Here is a 19,970-nt window from a genome sequence, read left to right as displayed (position 1 = left end):
ACATTGGTGATAACTGAAAATACTTCTTTTATGGTCTTGCTGAGTTATCATCTGCACGAGGAAGCACATTTCTAAGAATTATGTATTAAATTTCTATGGACCGCATTCTGCTGCTAGTCAGACTGATTTTCTAGACTGGCACAAAGGGTATTTCTCGTTACATTATTTTCGTAATGAAGGATATGATTATATTATTATTACGAGATTTTCATGGTATGCCCTAATTCTGATACAAAACATGGTGATAAATATACACCAAAAAAACACATCAGTACCTTTAAAAATTACGAGACTGATGAAGATAATTGTAATGGGATATTTTTCAGTAAATACACCAAGGTATCAGCGACAATTTTATAATACGTCAGATTAGTGAGTGGATGCTTTGGCCATATGGAGAGGATGGAGAGGGAGAGACTGATGAGGAGAGTGTATGTGAGTGAGGTGGAAGGGGGAGAGGGAGGGGGAGGCCAAGAATGAAATGGAGGGATGGAGAGGTATATGAGAGAGGGGGGTGTGAACTGGGAGCAGGGATGTGAAATGGCAGGGGACAGGGCGACATGGAGGCGATTTGTTTGTGGCCACCCATACGGGATTAAAGAGTCTGGCAATAGATAGATATAGAAAAATTAATTACTAGGTACGATAATTCCAACGAAAAAACGATATTTTTTAAGAGCCGGTACGATAATTCCCATCTAAAAATGTGGCAACACTGATGATTCCCTTCTCTGTCAAGGCTCTTTCTCCGTGGGACACTGGCTGGTGTGTACGTTCTGACGGTGTTCGTATTATATCGTCACCCATCACCTGCACGTGAGTAGCTTAATTTGTTCCTTTATGCTGGTAAATCTTCTGAATGCATGAATTTTATATCTGGGTAGGTCTATATCACATTTTAGCCTGAGTTGTGAAGAAAGGCTGTAGCATTTGGGTATTGATCGGCTAGGTTCATGCTACGTCCAATGGGATGTGAATATATTGAACAGATGCCGAGAGGGAGGTAAATTTGTACAATTTGGATATGCGGCCGAATGCATTGTTATATAAAAGTTCCTTAATAATTTGTCGGTGCTGTGGAAGGTGAACACTGGGATTGAAATTAATCCTGCCACACAGTTTTAAAATGAATTTTTGTTTACTGTTTATGGAATGACATACAACAAATGCTTACCAGTCTTGACGAGGCTTTTGTAGACATTTTCTCACATGATGATTGTCTCACAAATACACAGCCTAACTTCGTACACATGTAGGTAATGAAGGTAGATATACAGAACTATGTTGCGTATAATGTTTGGTAATTTTTAAGGTATTCTTGTTTTGGCACATAATGCAACCAGTTAATTGACAGGTGTTCCACGGATCTCCTGTGCAAACACCTTTACTTCTCAGACACCTGTTGGAAATCAGTACCGGTAATAACAAAGGTGTGACGTTTGGTAAAGGTACGTTTTATTTGAACCAGTACAAGCATCTTACAAAATTAGTTCTTTCTGATAGTTTTCTGATTATTTCTGGGGTGGTAAATAAATGTTTCGGTGTGAAGTCTGTTTCCCCATTGTTTTTAAATATGTTCTGCTGTGTGAGGTCGACTCGTCAGGTGTATGTGGACCGTCCTAACCTGAGTGTGTAATTAATTCTAGCCTAACTTACCATATGGTAACCATAGCTAATAATTTACGTTAGCCTAACCAAATATCCTAGCATCCAGTTGGGAAACAGGAAAATGAAAACCACTTTTGAGTACGTTGAGAAAGACAAACAATTATTGGTACCAGTATGGCTTAAGGAATGTGATAATAGTTCTTAAACTGCATATTGTCCACTTGTAAAATAATATCAGAAATTTTTGCCGCAGGAAAATGTAATTTACCACCTTGAGCATAGAAAAATACAGAAAAACTGGAGGAATATGAATTAAATTGGTAAGGTCCATCTGCTGGGTCAAATAAAGCGTACCTTTACCATAACATTTAATCTTACCAATTTATGGCCAGAATGAAATTGCATGATTTGAGCCAGCATCATGCAAGTTGCTGCACGGCAATTTGCCATGGGCTCTGTGAAAGTAACAGGCACTCTCCCAGTCCTGCCTGTCTTTTCAGGAACATGAGGCTGATAATGAAGGTAGAGTTGACATTAGTTTTGATTTGGACTTAATTCCTTGGGGTGTAGGTTGGGTTACTGACATAAGAAGAGAGAATAACTGCAGTAAGCCGGTTGGCCCATGCTAGGCAGCTCCTAGAAGAGTAACTGAACTACTAGGATGAGATAAGGATACTAAAGAAGGCTCTCCCCCGCCCTCCAAACCCTCCAGCCGAATCTGGCAGGAAAAAGTCAGAAAGAACACCACGCAGTATAGAAAAACTGGCGTGGACATTTTACAGGAAAGTGTGAAAAGAAGATAGAGACTAACATAGTGTAACCTGAAAAGGAAAAAGTATGAATTAGTATTGGTTATAAGATTTTCTTTTTTCTATATCCACCCCTTATTAGTCATATGCTTATCTAGCCCATGCTTGAAATTCTCAATGGAAGAGGCAGCAACTACTTTACTAGGTAGCTTATTTCATTCGTCTACTACTCTATTACCAAACCAATTTCTACCTATTTCCTTATTGAAATGGAATTTTTCAAGTTTGAAACCATTACTTCTAGTTCTATCCTGTATGCTCACTTTAAGTACCTTGCTAATATCTCCCTTATTTATACCCTTCATCCACTTAAACACCTCAATTAAGTCTCCCCTTACTCTACGCCTCTCTAGCGAATGCAGACTTAGTCTTTTCAGTCTATCTTCATATGACAGGTTCCAGACGTCATGTATCATTTTTGTCATTCTTCTCTGTACATTTTCTAACGAGTTAATATCCATTCTATAGTAAGGACACCAAAATTGTACTGCGTAGTCTAAATGTGGCCTTACTAATGCTAGATAAAGTTTCAGTATTACTTTTAATGATCTATTGCTCACGCTTCTCGAAATAAATCCTAGGACCCTATTTGCTTTATTTCTCTCATTAATACACTGTTGCCTTGGTTTAAGGTCGTTACTAACCATAACTCCTAGATCCCTCTCTCATTCCGATTTGCTAATTTCTTTGTTATCTAAGCTGTATTTAGTGTCTCCCATGGTCTTGCCTACATTAAGTACTTTACATTTCTCAACGTTAAATTCCATTTGCCAAGTTTTAGACCATTTGGCCAATGTATCGAGGTCTTTTTGTAAGTTATGGCAAACATCAGTCGAGTTAATGATACGCCCTATTTTTGTATCGTCAGCAAATTTGCTGATGCTGCTATTGACTCCTAAGTCTAGATCATTTATATATATAATAAATAATAAGGGATCGAGTACTGAACCCTGTGGTACACCGCTAAAGTCGTTCTATTTTATGAAGGCAGTTTGGGTGGGGCGATCTGGAACTTCACACTGTTAACTCTTCTGTCACATCGCCGCCGACACACGTGTAATTTGTGCTCACCTCTCTCTCTGTCTCTCTCACTCTCCTATTTTAAGCTAGTAACTACTTATAAGTGCATTTTAAACACTCTGTATAGATGTAATTCAATAAAAAAGCTATAGTATAGTATAAATCTCATAAGACTTTACCACGTTGAGTACACCGCTTCCTGTTCGATCAGCGAAGTTAAGCAACGTTGGGTCTCGTTAGTACTTGGATGGGTGACCGCCTGGGAACACCAGATGCTGTTGGCATCCCTACGTCAAGTGGGGTTGGTGGAGGATTAGTGCCCCTCCCTGTAAAACAATTAACTCTAAGCCCTTGGCCACCCCGTCTGGGATACATGGCGTCTGGCAATGAATGAATAAGACTTGTCAGCGTTGCTTTTGCGACGTTGTCATTTGTTGACATGAGGGACAGCCCTGCGTGAGCGGGTCATACTCCGTCAGTTTCCCGCCATGGAAGCTATAAAAAAAAACGCACCTATAGACTTTTACCTCGGGTGGTGTGGAAAAAAAGTCGAAAACAAGAGAAAAAATAAAGAAAATACAATTAGTAGTAGTTAATATAAATATGAAAGAGAGAGAGAGAACCTGTGTGGCGCCACTGTGGCAACAAAGCTAACAGAGTAGAAGCGCCCCACCCAAACTCCCTTCATAAAATAGAACAATTGTAGTTACTAATCCCCAGTCCGACTTAGTTCCATTTATTAATACTCTCTGCTTTCGTACTTTCAGCCAGGATTCTATCCATTTTAAGATATCGCCTTCTATACCGTGTGCTCGAACCTTTCTAACTAACCTTTCGTGTGGGACCCTATCAAAAGCTTTACTAAAGTCCAGATAAATAACATTGTAAGCTTTATCGCAATCTACTGCCTCATAGACCTCCGAGTAGAATGACAACAAGTTTGTGAGGCAGGATCGTCCTTGCCTGAATCCGTGCTGACTTTCGTTTATAAGATTAAATCTTTCTAAGTGTTCTCTAATCTTATTTGCCAAAATTGACTCTTAACATTTTTCCTACTATTGACGTTAGACTTATCGGACGATAATTCGACGCAGCTGATTTATCACCCTTTTTAAAGATGGGCACTACGTTTGCGGTCTTCCACGTCTTTGGAACTTCGCCTGAACTTAAAGAGTCATTAAATAATGTTAAAAGTGACTGACATAATTCTTTTTTGGTTTCTTTTATAATTTTTGCATATATATCGTCCGGACCTGGCGATTTTTGAGGTTTTAACTTATTAATTTCTCTCAATACGTCCTCCTTACTAACGGTTATTTACTAAGAATATTTTCCGTATTCTCATCGTAAATATTTGCTGCTTGAGGGACCAGATCTAGATTTTCCTTGGTGAATACTGATATGAAATAATTATTTAGGATGGAGCACATTTCTTTATCTTCACTGGTAATGTCACCTGATTCTGTTCTGAGTGGTCCTGTCCTATCTCTATATTTCGTAAGGTACATTTGATAAAAGCCCTTGGGGTTTTCTTTTGATTCACTAGCAACCTTAATTTCATAACTTCTCTCTGTTTTTCTTATCTCCCTCTTTACTCATGAGGGTTGATGAAGGCCAAAAATGGCTTGTGACCTCTTATTGTTGGGACCATAGCTCAAACACTGACAATTTCTGTTGTTTAAAGATTTCCTGCACCTATAGTGCAGGCCGGGCCATATTAGCCCGGTCAGTGGGGTGTGGGCTGACCCCAAAAAAATAGTTTACTGGAATTGAAGGGATAAATATGGTAACTGTACACTTTAAGCAGCAGAAAGACCGTACCAGTTCAGTTCATAATCCTCGTTTTTTTTTTTTTTTTTTTTTTTTTTTTCCAGGTAGGTCAGTAACCCTTTGGTACTGAACAATTTCCTCCATTATTATCACAGCATTCCTTAAGCTGTACCTATGGTTGTTTTTTTCAGTGTAATGGAAGAGTCTGATAGGTACTCAAAAAATTATTTCCCGTTCACCAACAGGAGGTTAGGTTAGTATAGTTAAACTAGGTGAGGATAGTCCCTTCAGCCATATGTTGATGAATCAAGAGTTGTCATCGTAGAACATAGCTTAAAACAATGAGGAAATGGATTTAACAAGGAATGTTTATTTACTGCCCAAGAAATAATCAGAAAAATATAACTAACTATCAGGAAGTAGAAGAACTAATTTGGTAATGTGCTTCTAGTGCTTTAAGTAAAGCATATGTTTCCCAAAAATTTAATAAATCACATAATAAACCAAGGTAAATTCATTGATCCATTTTCAGGTATGGATATATTCATTGTCAAGTTGAGTATTGGCTCAAATGATAAAATTACCAGTTTTAAGGAGTACATTACAGTATTCCCTTTGGTATCATGTATAGTTGGTGCAGTACTGAATGTGGCAATTGATAATGGAATTACATGATAACGAATGTGCAGAACGTATGGAATTTATCCTTATTGATGCCAGGCACCCTAAGTGTTAGCACAAATTTTCCATTTTATGACAGTAGACCTATTAAAAATTCAGAGAATGAAAGTGATGCAAGGATAAGTAGCTGTGAGAAGAGAAGAAGAAATCATTAGGGTGGAAGTAGTGGAGGCAATAAAGAAAGTCAACATGGGGAGAGCTCCAGGAATTGATGGGAGTGTGTGATGAAATGCTGAATCACGGGGTAAGAGATAGTAACAATGGATATGGAAGATGTGCAGATTGGCCTGAGAGGAAGGTACAGTAGTCCTGGATGATTGGAACTCTGGTATAATTATTCCCTTGTACATAGGAAGAGGAGAAAAGGAAATGTGTGGTATTCAAAGGGGCATTTGTCTCCTTAGTGTAGTAGGGAAAGTGTACGGTAGAAGAGTTTGGGAAATAACCAAGGTATTAGGGGGTGAAGAACAGGGGGGGTTTTATGAAGGGAAGAGATTGCATAGATCAGATATTCATTCTTAGGTCTTTAGTGTAAAAGTTTCTAGAGAATGGAAAGTTGTATATGGCCTTCATGGATTTGGAGAAAGTATATGACAGGGTGGATAGAAAGGATGTGGAAAATATTAAGAAAATATGGAGTAAATGAGAAGATGGTGAATACCATGTAGAGGATGTATGAGGGGGCTAAGGCTGCAGTGTGTGTGTGGATGATGAGTGAATTTTTCTGTTTAAAGCTGGTTTGAAATAGGGATGTACCATGTCTGCAGAGTTGGTCAATCTGTATACTGATAGGTTATAAAACGGATACAAGGTAGGGCAGTGGATACTGGAGTGGCTTTAATGAGAGAGTGCAACTTCTGGAAACTCCCTGTGCTGTTGTTTGCAGATGATACTGTATTTTTAAAGTGAAGTGGAATTGCAAGGCTTGGTGAATGAGTTTGAAAGAGTGTGTAAGAAACAGAATCTAAAGATGAATGTAGGGAAGAGTAAAGTGAAGGTCTTTGAGAGAAATAAAGTCACTGAATGTACAGTGAGGTTGGATGTTGAGGAAATGGAAAATGTGAGTACATTTAAGGTGGTGGGTAGTGTGATGAGTAAGGATGGAAGTTTGGAGGTTGAATTGCTTGAAGGGGTTGGAGCACGGAAGAAAGATTGCTGGTTCTTTGAAAGAAGTGAGAGAAACAGGGAAGTGAGCATGGAAGTTAAAAATGTTGCTGCATGACAGTATTGTGATACCAGCTCTAACATATGAAGTGAAGCTTGGACCTTTTTGGAAGGATGCAAGTCAAGAGTGAGAGCAGTGGAAATGAGTTATTTGAAAGGAGCCTGTGGAGTTACATGGAGAGAGAGGCTGACAAGTGAGGGAGTGTTGTGGTGTGGATGTGATAGAATGCTTTAGGAGCAATACATTGAGGTGGTTTGGCTACGTGGAGAGGATGGAGAGCGAGAAACTGACGAGGAGAGTGTATGTGAGTGAAGTGGAGGGGTGGGTGAGGCCAAGGATGAGATGGAGGGATGGATTGGAGAGGTATATTAGAGGGTGGGGGGGTGAACTGGGAGCAGGGCAGTGAAATGTCAGGGGACTGGGTGACACGAAAACGAATTATTTGTGGCCACCCCTTATGGGATTAAGGCATCTGGCAATAAAGTAGATAGAGACAGACAGACTGTACAATCAGATACACAGGCTTGGTTAGGGAACTAGAAAATAATGAAAAGGGCACATATAAGTAAGAAATACATACCGTATATAGAGACCTGGGATGGGCTTCAGGATAGGGGGGCTGGAGAGTTAGTGGTCTCCACTGCCTTAGATAAACTCCTTGAGTAGTGCCTTATCTCTGAATCCCTCAGAGCCATCAGAAACCACTGACGCTGAATCATCTTTGTCGGCAGAAACCAACTGGGCAAACAAAATGATGTTTCCAAGCTAAAAAGTTCGCTATAATGGCAGGAGCGCAGATTTTCATCTTGCAGTGACAAAGAAAACAGCTGTGGCTAAGGGATTGCTGTACTTCATGTGCTTCACCATTGTAGGCTAAACAATTGATACTTAGGTAAAGGTGAAACTTGCTCTATAATCTCCCACAGACCAAGTTAATCTTCCATTCATAAACAGTAATTTACAGTTTTCAAACAGCATAACCATGAAAGTGACTACTGTATAAAGTTGCAGAGATGCATTGTTGCTTACCAATATGGGCTAGCTGGCTGATTTGGCCCCAAGATCAGTTCTCTGCAGCCATTTCACCCCAGCTAACCTGACCTAGGCTATCTTAAATTAATCCAACCTTATTTAACTGAAGCCACCCATAAGAACATGCAGATGAATGGATTTTGGGTCCATATTGACCCCATGTCCCCAGTAGGGTGCTGTCACTGGTGTCGGTGAAGCTAATCATCATGCTCTTAGTATTATAATGGTGATTTTTGCTGTTTTGATATCAGATGCCTATATTGTAATAATTATGACAATCCCAGTAAAAGTTTCATCATTCATTAATGGAATCGTTTTACATTTTGTCCCAGATTAGTAATGACTTGATAAACTACTCTGTCAGGGTATTGAGGCAAAAATGGCTCTCTCTCTCTCTGGAATGGTGAACAAACAAATTGGCGAAAGAATTGCGAGAGAAGTTCTGAGGTGATTTTAGAAATTATGACTAGATTCATCTGGTCTTCACTGACAGCTACATTATTTTTTCTTCATTGTTGTTGATGACTAATGTTCATTTTAGAAATAGGTTCACTGCAAATTTTTATGACTTAAAAGTAATTCTTGGCATAATTGGTGTGATGCTGGGTGGCATTCCTTCACAGGTTGATGAGGATGGGTTAGATTAAAAATTTGGTCCTGATAGGTATTGGAGTCTTTCAAGGTTAGGTTTGCTGGCAGTCATAGGTGATTTAGATTATGTGGGATCTGGCGGGGAAATCTCTCCAGCTAGGTTAGTCTAAGTGTATGGATTATTATTATTTATTTATTTTTATTTTTTTTCTTATTCTTTCCTCTTCATCTATCTATCTATTGCCAGACGCCTCAGTCCCGTTTGGGGTGGCCACAAACAAATCGCCTCCACGTCGCCCTGTCCCCCGCCATTTCACTGCCCTGCTCCCAACTCACACCCCCCTCTCTCATATACCTCTCCACCCCATCCCTCCATCTCATCCTCGGCCTCCACCTCACTCACATACACTCTCTTCATCAGCCTCTCACCCTCCATCCTCTCCACATGGCCAAACCACCTCAGTGTATTCCTCCTAACACTTCCTATCACATCCATATCCACACCACAACGCTCCTTTATATCCTCATTCGTCAGCCTGTCTCTCCATGTGACTCCACAGGCTCCTCTTAAATAACTCATTTCCACTGCTCTCACTCTTGACTTGTGTCCTTCCAACAACATCCAAACTTCACTTCCATCCGATAGAGTTGGTATCACAATACTGTCATGTAGTAACTTTTTGACTTCCATGCTCACTTCCCTGTTTCTTATCACTGCTTTCAAAGAACCAGCAACCTTTCTTCCCTGCTGTACCCAAGCACTTCACCCTCCAAACCTCCATCCTTACTCATCACACTACCCAAGTACTTAAACGTACTCACATTTTCCAATTCCTCACAATCCAACCTCGCTGTATATTCGCTGACTTCACCTCTCTCAAAGACCATCACTTTACTCTTCCCTACATTCACCTTTAGATTCCATTTCTTACACACTCTCCCAAACTCAACCTCCAAGCCTTGCAGCTCCCCTTCGTCTTCACTCAACAACACAGTACTGGTATCATCTGCAAACAACAGTACAGGGAGTATCCAAACACTATCCTCTCTCACCAGGGCCACTCCAACATCCACTACCCTACCTTGTACCTCTTTTATTACCCCATCCATGTACAGATTGAACAACCATGGAGACATGACGCATCCATGTTTCAACCCAACCTTCAAAGAGAGAAATTCACTTAGTTCACCATCCACATGCACTGCAGCCTTCGCACCATCATACATACTCTTCACAGCATTCAACAACTTCCCATCTACTCCATATATTCATAATACTTTCCACAATCCTTGTCTATCCACCCTGTCATATGCTTTCTCCAAATCCATGAAAGCCACATACAACTTCTTTCCCTTCTCTAGAAACTTTTCCACTAAAGATCTAAAAATGAATATCTGATCTACACTACCTCTTCCCTTCCTAAAGCCTCCTTGTTCTTCTCCAACTAATTCCTCTGTTCTTTCTCTTAACTCTGTCTATAAGTATCCTACCATACACTTTTCCCATTATACAAAGAAGACAAATGCCCCTATGATTACCACACACTTCTTTTTCCCCTTTTCCTTTGTACAAGGGAATAATTATACCTGACTTCCAATCCTCCCGGACTCTACCTTCCTCCCAGGCCAATCTGCATGTCTTCCACATCCATTCTACTACTATCTCTCCCCCATGCTTCAGCATTTCACCACACGCTCCATCAATTCCTGGGGCTTTCCCCAATTTAACTTTCTTCATTGCTTCCACAACTTCTGTCCTACTGATTTCTTCCTGTCTTTTCACCTCCCTCCTTCTCCCAGCCATTCCACAGCCACTTATACTTGCATTACTTCCATCCTGTATGTTCAACAATTCCTTAACCCCTACACCGCGGGCATGTTTACCGATGTTTTGCGTGTGCCGCGGGGTTATTCGGGCTCCGACAGACTCTCAAAAAATATTTGCCAAAAATCAGTTATTAGTCCTAGAATATTAAAATTATATATGCTTATGGCACATACCTTCAGCTTTCTCCTGGAATGTTTGTTGAGCCTTCGTCAGTTACCGTAGGACTTGTGGAGACCTCTGAAGTTGGGTAACGAAGTCTCCACTTTACAGTTCCCGACAACCCGTAATATGATTACCACAGCCAGATATTAACACTATAAATACTACTCTATGATTTTCAAGTAGTTTGGGATCCATACTCCAAAAAAAAACCATTGTGAAAGCAATGAAAATTATGAGCGCGTCTGACCGCCGCACTTCCGCTAGTTCGCTCTTGGTACTCTGTCATTTATTATTCATAAAACCCCTCACACTTTATATTTCTATAACTACATAACACTTATATATATCTACAGTCTTTATCCATAAGTTTCCTTCAGTAGTATTAGTTTATTGCCACTGTAGGGATTCAATTTCTTTCAGTAAAATACGTAGCATTCACTTTCTCGTCCTGTATACTGGCATTGAGAGTGAATGTCACTTTCATCTTCACTCTCATAACTCATAGTATCCAGACATGCTATAGTGAAACTTTCACTTTCATTACTCCTAGGGTATATACTCGTATTCTTATAATACTACTCATTTACATTTCTATTTACGTTCTCTATTTTATTTACGTTATTTACATTTCTATTTTATTTACACTGTGTTATGCACTGTCACTTGAAGTAACTTATAAAACTATTTTCCATTGTTCACGTATATTTACATTCATTACTTTCACTTGCTGTTTACACATTTACAATTCCACTTGCACTGTTTTACTCAATAGAAAGATCGTAGTCACTCTTTTATCAATTGTCAGCCCTTTACCTCTTTCCACACGAGGTTTAGTAGGGGGTAAAGGTCACAGGGCCCTTGCATGGGGGTGAAAAAAGGCCCTGAAGTCAGCAAGAGGATGAGCCGTACCTCCTCTTCGGAATCTGAGAGAGAACTGATAGGAGGGCCGGCCCGGGTTGAGGCCTACTTGAGGGTTATTCAGCACTACCAACGTAGCTCTTGAAACAGCTATGTATTTCACTGAAATGATTGGCAGGAAATCTAGACAATACATTATAAATTAGGTAGTTCCAGGTGAATGTAAATATCACTTAGGCTTCTCCCTTCCCTCCTTATATGTATATTTATTACAAAAATAGATTATATGGCATATTTCAAGGGGAAAAAAACAGCGAAAATTAGCGAACGAGTGCACGTGAGGTGTTGTCAGGTGATAATTAGCCAATTCCAGGTGTATGGCGCTCTCACTTACCTTATTTCTTTCTTGTATATATTATTTGGTATAAGAATAGGGCATAGGGCTTATTTCAATGGATGAAATCAGTGAAAAATTCCAGGGAAGATTTACTTAGCGTAGCACGGCTGGGCAGGCGAGAGGATAGTGTAATGGAGGGGGGGTAGGGAGGGGAGTCAAGAACGGGGAGAAATGGCTAAATTGTCAACAATGGATGGGAGTACAGATGAGATTAGGAGTGCTGACTAGTGTTGGACATTGTCAGTACTGATAGATGATACAAGCCCCCACTTGGAAGCCCGGGTGATTTCAAAATAACACAGAATCACAAAAGCGACGCCCCGCGGTATGATCCCTTGCTCCCAAGCGTCACGAAAGTGACGCCCCGCGGTTAAGGGGTTAAAGTGTTCTCTCCATCTGCTCGCTTTTTCTCCCTTCTCCGCTAGTAATCTACCATTTTTATTTTTCACTCCCCTGCTAACTTCACTTCCACCCTGCCTTACTCTCTTCACCTCTTTCCAGAACATTTTCTTACAGTCCCTCCACTTTACACTCAAATTCCTTCCAAATTCCTCATCCACTCTCTTCTTACTCTCTCTTACTACTCTTTTCACCTCTTTCTTTTTGCATATAACTCTCTCTTCCGCCTCTCAGCTTCTTCCAAGCCCCGATTTCTCATCCATTCATTGTATGCTTTCTTCTTTTGTGCCACAGCCTGTCTCACCTCTTCGGTCCACTACGCTGTTCCTTGCACCCCCCTCCGTCTTCTCTTCCTCCCACACACCACATCACATGCTGCACATATTTCTTCTGTAAATATCCTGCACACACCTTCCATATCCCCCATCTGCTCAAATTCATATTTGCCCAATCGTTCCTCCACTTCTCTCTTATACTCTGCCTTTTTCTCATCCTCTTGTAACCCTTCCACTCTCCTTGCAACTACTCCTTCCTCTTGTCTTTCCCTTCTTCTATTCCTCCATCTTACTTGGATCCTAATTCTGGCCACCACCCAGTAGTGGTCAGAAAGTCCACTCCCTCAACCTCTATAAGCTCTTGCATCCATTACACATCTTCACATCCTTTCATCCACACACACATAATCAATCATTGCTTTCCTTTCATTCAGTTCACCACCCACCCTTCTCATCACTCGCCATGTATACCTGTGGATCATTTTATGCCTGAAGAGGGTATTGGCTATCACCAACCCCCTCCCAGCACAGATGTCCACTAACGCACTCCCATTCTCATCTATCTCAGCATGCACACCCCACTCACCAACTACTGTATTCCATCCACCTTCACATTCCCAACTTTACCATTCATATCACCAATCAAAAACACTCTCTCATTCCTTCCAAACTTTTCCATGCACACTTCCACATTTGTCCAGAACTCTTTTCTCACTCCTCTATCACGATCTTGCGTTGGCGCATACACACACACAATCGCCCACATTTGTATTCCAACTTTCAGCTTTACCCACACAATCCTTGACCCAACTGATCCATACTGTCTTATGCTTTTCTTCCATCTTTTACTCACAACTATACATACTCCTTCCTTTGCCCTCTCATTCTCACCTACTCTTGCACATATACCCCATCCATACTCCCATTCTCTCACACTTTCTCCACTCCATTTTGTTTCAGTTATTCCACATACATCCACTTTCGCACCCTCAAGCACCTGGACAATCTCTCTCTCTTTCACCTCATCATTCGCTCCTCTTACATTCCATGTAGCCATTACCAAGTCCTTTGTCCAGTCCTGGGTCGTCATCGTTAGGTCAGTCCTTGTCCGAGGCTTCTTGTTTGTTTTTTTAGTTAGTTGTTTTCCGGGGAGGGACACTAACCCTCCACCAACCCTTTTAGTCACCTTTTACGACAAGCAGGGATACTGGGGGAGTATTTTTGAAAAAAACCCTACCCCCAGTTGGTGAAACTGTAAACACTGCTATGGGCATCTGAGGCAGTTATTAATAATATTTACTATGATTTTGCTGGTGACCATCATTCACTCACTTGATGTAGTGCTGCCTTACATCTTCCTTTACCTTTGTCATTCTTTTTCTGTGTCTGCCCTCCTCTCCCCCTATTTCTCCCATCTTTCCTATCGCCTTTAATCACTTTCCTTTTCAGGTGACTACATTGAGTGAAAAACTCACTGGTTTCCTGTAAGCCAAGAAACCAGTTAGCTTCATTGCAAGGTGATAACCATATAACCAACCCATACGTGTTCCCAATAGTCAAAAAGTGGGTTGGTGGAGGATTACTGCCCCTCTCTGTAAAACAACAAACTTAAAGACAAATAGCCACCCCTTACAGGATAATGGCATCTGGCAATAGATACATAGACCATGATTTTACTTGATAAATATATTGCACAGTACAGGTATGAAAAACCGTGAAACCATTGAATGTTATGTCCTAAAAATTTCTGCAAGTGTCACCTTACAGGCTTTGGGTGAGATTATCTAACATAGATCTGTTTACGATGAATTCCCTGTTGTAACTTTTGCTTTTGCAGAAAGAATTCGAGAAAAGAGGAATAAGAGTAATGAGAAGACTGCAATCTCCTTTCCCTGCTCTTCATTAGGATATAAATTTTCAGCTTCCAGTTCCCTCTCATATACCTTTCTGCAGTACACGTTCAGAAAATACCCAACCTTTGGTCAAAAAAAAAAAAAGCTAACCTGTTGAGCTAGGATACTGATCCACCTCAAAGTAGGCCCCTTCTGACTTGACACACGTAGCAAAGTGTTCTTTCCACTGCCTGAAACATTTTTCAAAGTCGATTTTCAACATCTCCTGCAGGTTCTTTGTTGCATTCGTCATGATCTCTCCTCTCGGATGAAGGTTACTCTAGACATGTTGGAGTGCGCAAGTTGCGATCTAGACTTACCGGAGATGAGACTTGGGCATACAGGTGCGATCCAGAAACCAAAGCACAGTCGTCCCAGTGGAAGCATGCAGGGTCGCCTTGGGGAGGGGGGGGCGATAAGTCTGCAGCAAGGTGAAATGCACACGCATGTTGACACACCCCCTTCCCACCAACTACCGTAATGTTAGGCAGCACAAACAACAGAAGGCCAAACCATCAACAAACATTACTACTTTGACATTATCTGTCATATTCATGACGCAGTTCGGCATAAGAGGCCAGACGCTTGGTAAGCAACGCCCCTGCCCTTTCTTCTCAACTGATTCAGGAATTTTTGGCCAAGCACATCCTGCAGGACTGGCCGGCTCCCTGCTCACCAGACTTGGCTCCGTCCGACTTTTGGTTATTCCCCAAGCTCAAAAGTTTGCTGAAGGGTTCCCAACTTGAGGCAAGAGAAGAGAGCTTGATGAATGCAATGAAGCACCTGCAGGAGGTACTGAAAACCAACTTTGGAAAATGTTTCAGGCAGTGGAAAGAACACTGGGCTATGTGTGTCAAGTCAGAAGAGGTGTACTTTGAGGGGGATTAGTGTTGTAGCTCAACAGGTTTGCTGTTTATTTTTTTAGAGCTTAAGGTCAATTACTTTCTGGACCGACCTTGTATGTGTGTGTGTATAAAGAACGAGCAGTAAAATTTGTGTAATTAGATACTGTTTAACAACAATCTTTAACACCCAGATGTGTGGCATCTTTAACCCCTCAAGACTGATGCCGGACAATCGTGCTTTTGTGTAATTTGACAAGCCAGCCTGTCCCACATGATCGATAAAGACACAAAAAACTGGGGGAGGGTAACTCCACCCCTTTGGTGATGTATATGGGATCAGACCAATGAGAGCTAGAGTGTGTGGGGTGGTATGGCGTGATTGGCCCCCTAAGGTGGGGGAGAAGGAACCCTTTCCACCACCACCATCACTTTACCTCCCTCAGCCCCATTGCATCATCTCCACGGTGTCCCGTCCCAACCAACCATGCCCCAACATACCCCCTACAGCAGTGTGTGCATAGCAACCCTTCTCCCCTCTCCCTCCTCCCTCTCCCTCCTTCTCCCCCCTCCAACCACGCACACTCGACCTCCACTTTTCGCCTGGCTTGTTTTGTTGCTATGGGCGTATGCCACACTGACATTTCATGCCTAGGGAACACTTCACATTGACATTAGTTATGTATATATAATTATTTACCGTAAATAATGCATTTTCTGTATGTTTTCTATTTTCGCTCATAGGGGATTGGTAACTTTTTTGCATCTCTGACGGGTGATTGTGTGATAACTATTTGGTTAATCTGGCTGAAACATACATTTTCAGGTGTGTAAATTTAGTCTCTTGAAATGTGGAAGAAAAATTTTTACCATGGTGAAAGTCGAAAAATCGACCCTGTTTTGCGGCTGGAAGGACAGACCTGCTGAGCGAATTGTGTACTTTAGGAGTTAACGAAAAGACAAACATTATAGTCTTGAAATACTACCTGAATAATTGCCCAGAATAACTGGAATTGTTAACTTCCTAATGGAGAAACAATCCAGGAAGCATGGATTGGTTGAAAATGTTGAAAACATGGCTTTTATTATGTTGTACTCGTCACATTAACTTGTCCCATAATTGTAGTATCTCCATCTTCAGTATAGGTTGTTGCAGTTATGCTTTAAAAATAACTAAGTACATAGACGAGAGGATAGCTGCAGTAGGCCAGTTGGCCCATGCTTGCAGTTTCTTTCCTTATATCTGTGCCTTCATCACTAGCTTCCTTTCTGGTCATTCTATACAGTACCTGCCCTTGTAGATGGCCGCTGTTCTTCTCCTGAGTTATCAGTTGTGGTATTCCTCGGGGTTCTGTTGCCAACTGTCTTGCATTTATCAATGAACTTCTGTGCTGCATTTCAGACCCTGTTCATTCCTGTGCTGATGACTCCACCCTTCACCTTTCCATTCGTATCTTGCAGCATCCGTCTCAGCAGTTACTTACCGTAGTAAACAAGGCACACCTAGTGTCCCACTTGGCTCGTATCTCTGAGTGGGGTAAAAGTAATCTTGTTTTTAATGCATCAAAAACTTGGTTTTTACATCTTTCAGCTCATTAATATCTTCTGCAGGAGTACTGTATGCTCTAATGTTTAACCTGCTGCATGCCAGTGACGTTTTAAAACGGTCTGACATAATTCCGTGGCCAGTGCCGTTATAAAACGGTTTAAAATAAAAAAAATTACCGTGACCGGATTTTTCAAGATTCGCGGGTAAAAATTGACAGGCATGTAAGGTAACTGTTCTTCTACCAGGCCTTAGGCTGTCAAGGCCATACACTTACTTGCTCACACTGCCTGTGTGCCTCACTCAGTGTGAAGGCATTTAGTAAATATTTTCACGTGTGTAAGTTGTAAATATTTTCTTATAAGTGCCAGGACTGTACGTAATGAAGTCAAGTTGTACTTATCTTCAAATAAGTTTAAGATAATGCATTCATGGTGAGAAAGACATGCAAATTGTGATAGATATTGAAGTAATAAGTTATCAGAAAGTGTACTGAACATTGCTATACCTTCCCAGCATAAATACCTGAGTATACCTTAGAGTAAGTAAGAAGAAAGTGGATGAAGAGTTTGGGAGGAAGCTGAGTGTGAAATGGAGGAAGAGTAAGAAATTGTTTTGGAAGGAGGTAAAGAAAGTAAGGCAGTGTGAAAGGGGAAATAGTAGGGGAGTGAAAGATAGGAATAATAGATTGTTGGTGGAGAAGAGAGAGAAATTGAGGAGATGGAAGGAGCACTTTGAGGATTTGTTGAATGTAGAGAGTGACAGCAGTGCGAGTATAAGTGGTTGGGGAATGACTGGGAGAAGAAATGAGAGGGAGGGAGGGAGAGATCAGTAGGGCGGAAGTAGTGGAAGCAATGAAGAAGATCAAGTTGGGAAAGGCTCCGGGAGTTGATGGAGTGTGTGGTGAAATGGTGAGGTATGGGGGTGAGATTGTTGTGGAGTGGATATGGAAGTTGTGTAGATTGGCTTGGGAAGAGGGAAGAGTTTCAGAGGACTGGAAATCAGGTGTAATTGTTCCTTTATACAAAGGAAAAGGGGAGAGAGAAGTATGTGGTAACCATAGGAGTATTTGCCTTCTTAGTGTGACTGGTAAAATATATGGTAGAATACTCATTGATATGGTTAGGCATATGACTGAGGAGCTAGTTGAAGAAGAACAAGGGGGATTTAGGAAGGGAAAAGGGTGTGTAGATCAGATTTGTTCTAAGATGTTTAGTGGAGAAATATCTAGAGAAGGGAAAGAAAGTGTATGCTGCCTTCATGGACTTGGAGAAAGCTTATGACAGAATAGATAGGCAAGGCATGTGGAAGGTATTAAGAATATATGGAGTGGAGGGGAAATTGTTGAGTGCTGTGAAGAGTATGTACGAAGGAGCTAGGGCTACGGTGCAAGTGGATGGTAAGCAGAGTGAGTTCTTTGATCTCAGTGTGGGACTGAAACAGGGTTGTGTGATGTCTCCATGGATTGGGTTGTAAATGAGGTGCAAAGTAGGGCAGTGGATGTCGGGGTGGCTCTAATGAATGAGGGTGAGATTTGGAAGATTCCGGTGTTGCTGTTTGCTGATGATACAGTATTGTTGAGTGAAGATGAATGGGAGTTGCAAGGTTTGGTGAATGAATTTGGGACAGTGTATAGGAGGAGGAAGCTGAAAGTTAATGTAAACAAAAGTAAAGTTATGGTGTTTGAGAGGAATGAAGTCACAGAATGTACAGTGAGGTTGGATGGTGAGGATATGGAGAATGGGAGTGCATTCAAGTACTTGGGTAGTGTGATGAGTAAGGATGGAACTTTGGGGGATGAAATGCATGAAAGAGTACAACAGGGAAGGAAGGTTGTTGGTTCACTGAAAGCATTGATGAGAAATAGGGAGGTGAGTATGGAAGTTAAGAAGTTACTGCATGATTGTATTGTGATCCCTACCCTGACGTATGGAAGCGAGGCGTGGACCTTGCAAGAGGGGAACAAGTCCAGAGTGAGAGCAGTGGAAATGAGTTACTTGAGAGGAGCATGTGCTGTGACATGGAGGGACAGGTTGACGAATGAAGAAGTGAAGGAACATTATGGGTTGGATGTGGATGTGGTTGAGAAGATTAGGAGAAATACACTGAGGTGGTTTGGACATGTGGAGAGAATGGAGAATGAAAGACTGACTAAGAGGGTGCATGTAGGTGAGGTGGAGGGAGGGAGAGGGAGGGGTAGACTGAGGATGAGGTGGAGGGATGGAGTTGAGAGGTATATGAGGGAGGGGGGGGTTGAGTTGGGGGGAGGGTATTCAAATGGTGGGTGACAGAGTGACTTGGAGGCGTTTTGTCTGCGGCCACCCTTTGCGGGATTAGGGCGTCGGGCTGTAGATAGATAGATACCTTACATAGAAAACGGCTCTCTCACCTACAGTATGTGGTGAGCATGAGAGCGGGTATACCTGGATACGAGTATGCAGGACTCAATGAAACCTTTCCTGGCTTCGGTTAGCATTTTAATGGTGACAAGTTGTTTTCACATCAAAATCTATCCCCCCCACCCCCACAAAAAAAAAAAAAAAAAGGTCAAAAAATGGCCAGCACGGAGGAGACCCATAGGGCTAAAAATACCTGGCGTGCGGCAGGTTAACAATATCCAACTCAATCCTTTATCATCATTGAACATACTTGGAGTTTCATTCTCCCAGGGTATGTCATGGATAGATCATAGTTATTGCCTCTCTTCAAGAGATTTGGTGTGCTAAGCTGACTCTATGCCATCTTTACCCCTGCTCAGTTGTTGGCATTATGCAGGGGTTTTATTTGTCCCTGTATTAAGTAAAACTCGTGGGGAGGCTCCCCGCATACAGCTCTTCTAAACGAGGTGGAGTCAGGCCTTTCGTCTCATTAATTCTCCTCCAGTTAATGGCTCCCATCATCCTCTTTCTTCACCACTATTGCATCTTCTCTCTTCTCTTGCTACGTCTCATTAATTCTCCTCCAGTTAATGGAAGCGAGGCGTGGACCTTGCAAGAGGGGAACAAGTCAAGAGTGAGAGCAGTGGAAATGAGTTATTTGAGAGGAGCATGTGGAGTGACATGGAGGGACAGGTTGACGAATGAAGAAGTGAAGGA

At 41.5% G+C, this 19,970-nt stretch overlaps 1 protein-coding gene and 1 pseudogene across 1 annotated transcript in view; both read left to right on the top strand.

Annotated features, from left to right (window-relative positions):
- The first annotated feature begins 743 nt into the window (after window positions 1–743).
- Rack1 (Receptor of activated protein kinase C 1) overlaps window positions 744–19,970 on the top strand; it is a 71,367-nt gene continuing 52,140 nt past the window's right edge. Inside the window, exon 1 of the mRNA XM_080278786.1 lies at window positions 744–816. The gene's annotated coding sequence lies outside the window, so the exon portion shown is untranslated. The remainder of the gene's footprint in view (window positions 817–19,970) is intronic.
- LOC145408159 (5S ribosomal RNA) lies at window positions 3,603–3,721 on the top strand (annotated as a pseudogene).

The sequence above is a fragment of the Coenobita brevimanus genome, chromosome 75, assembly GCF_032717465.1.
Source record: "Coenobita brevimanus isolate Jiangsu-jjx chromosome 75, ASM3271746v2, whole genome shotgun sequence".
Taxonomy (NCBI): domain Eukaryota; kingdom Metazoa; phylum Arthropoda; class Malacostraca; order Decapoda; family Coenobitidae; genus Coenobita; species Coenobita brevimanus.
The sequence above is the reverse complement of the archived record's forward strand: the minus strand, read 5'-3'. Positions and strand labels throughout refer to the sequence as shown.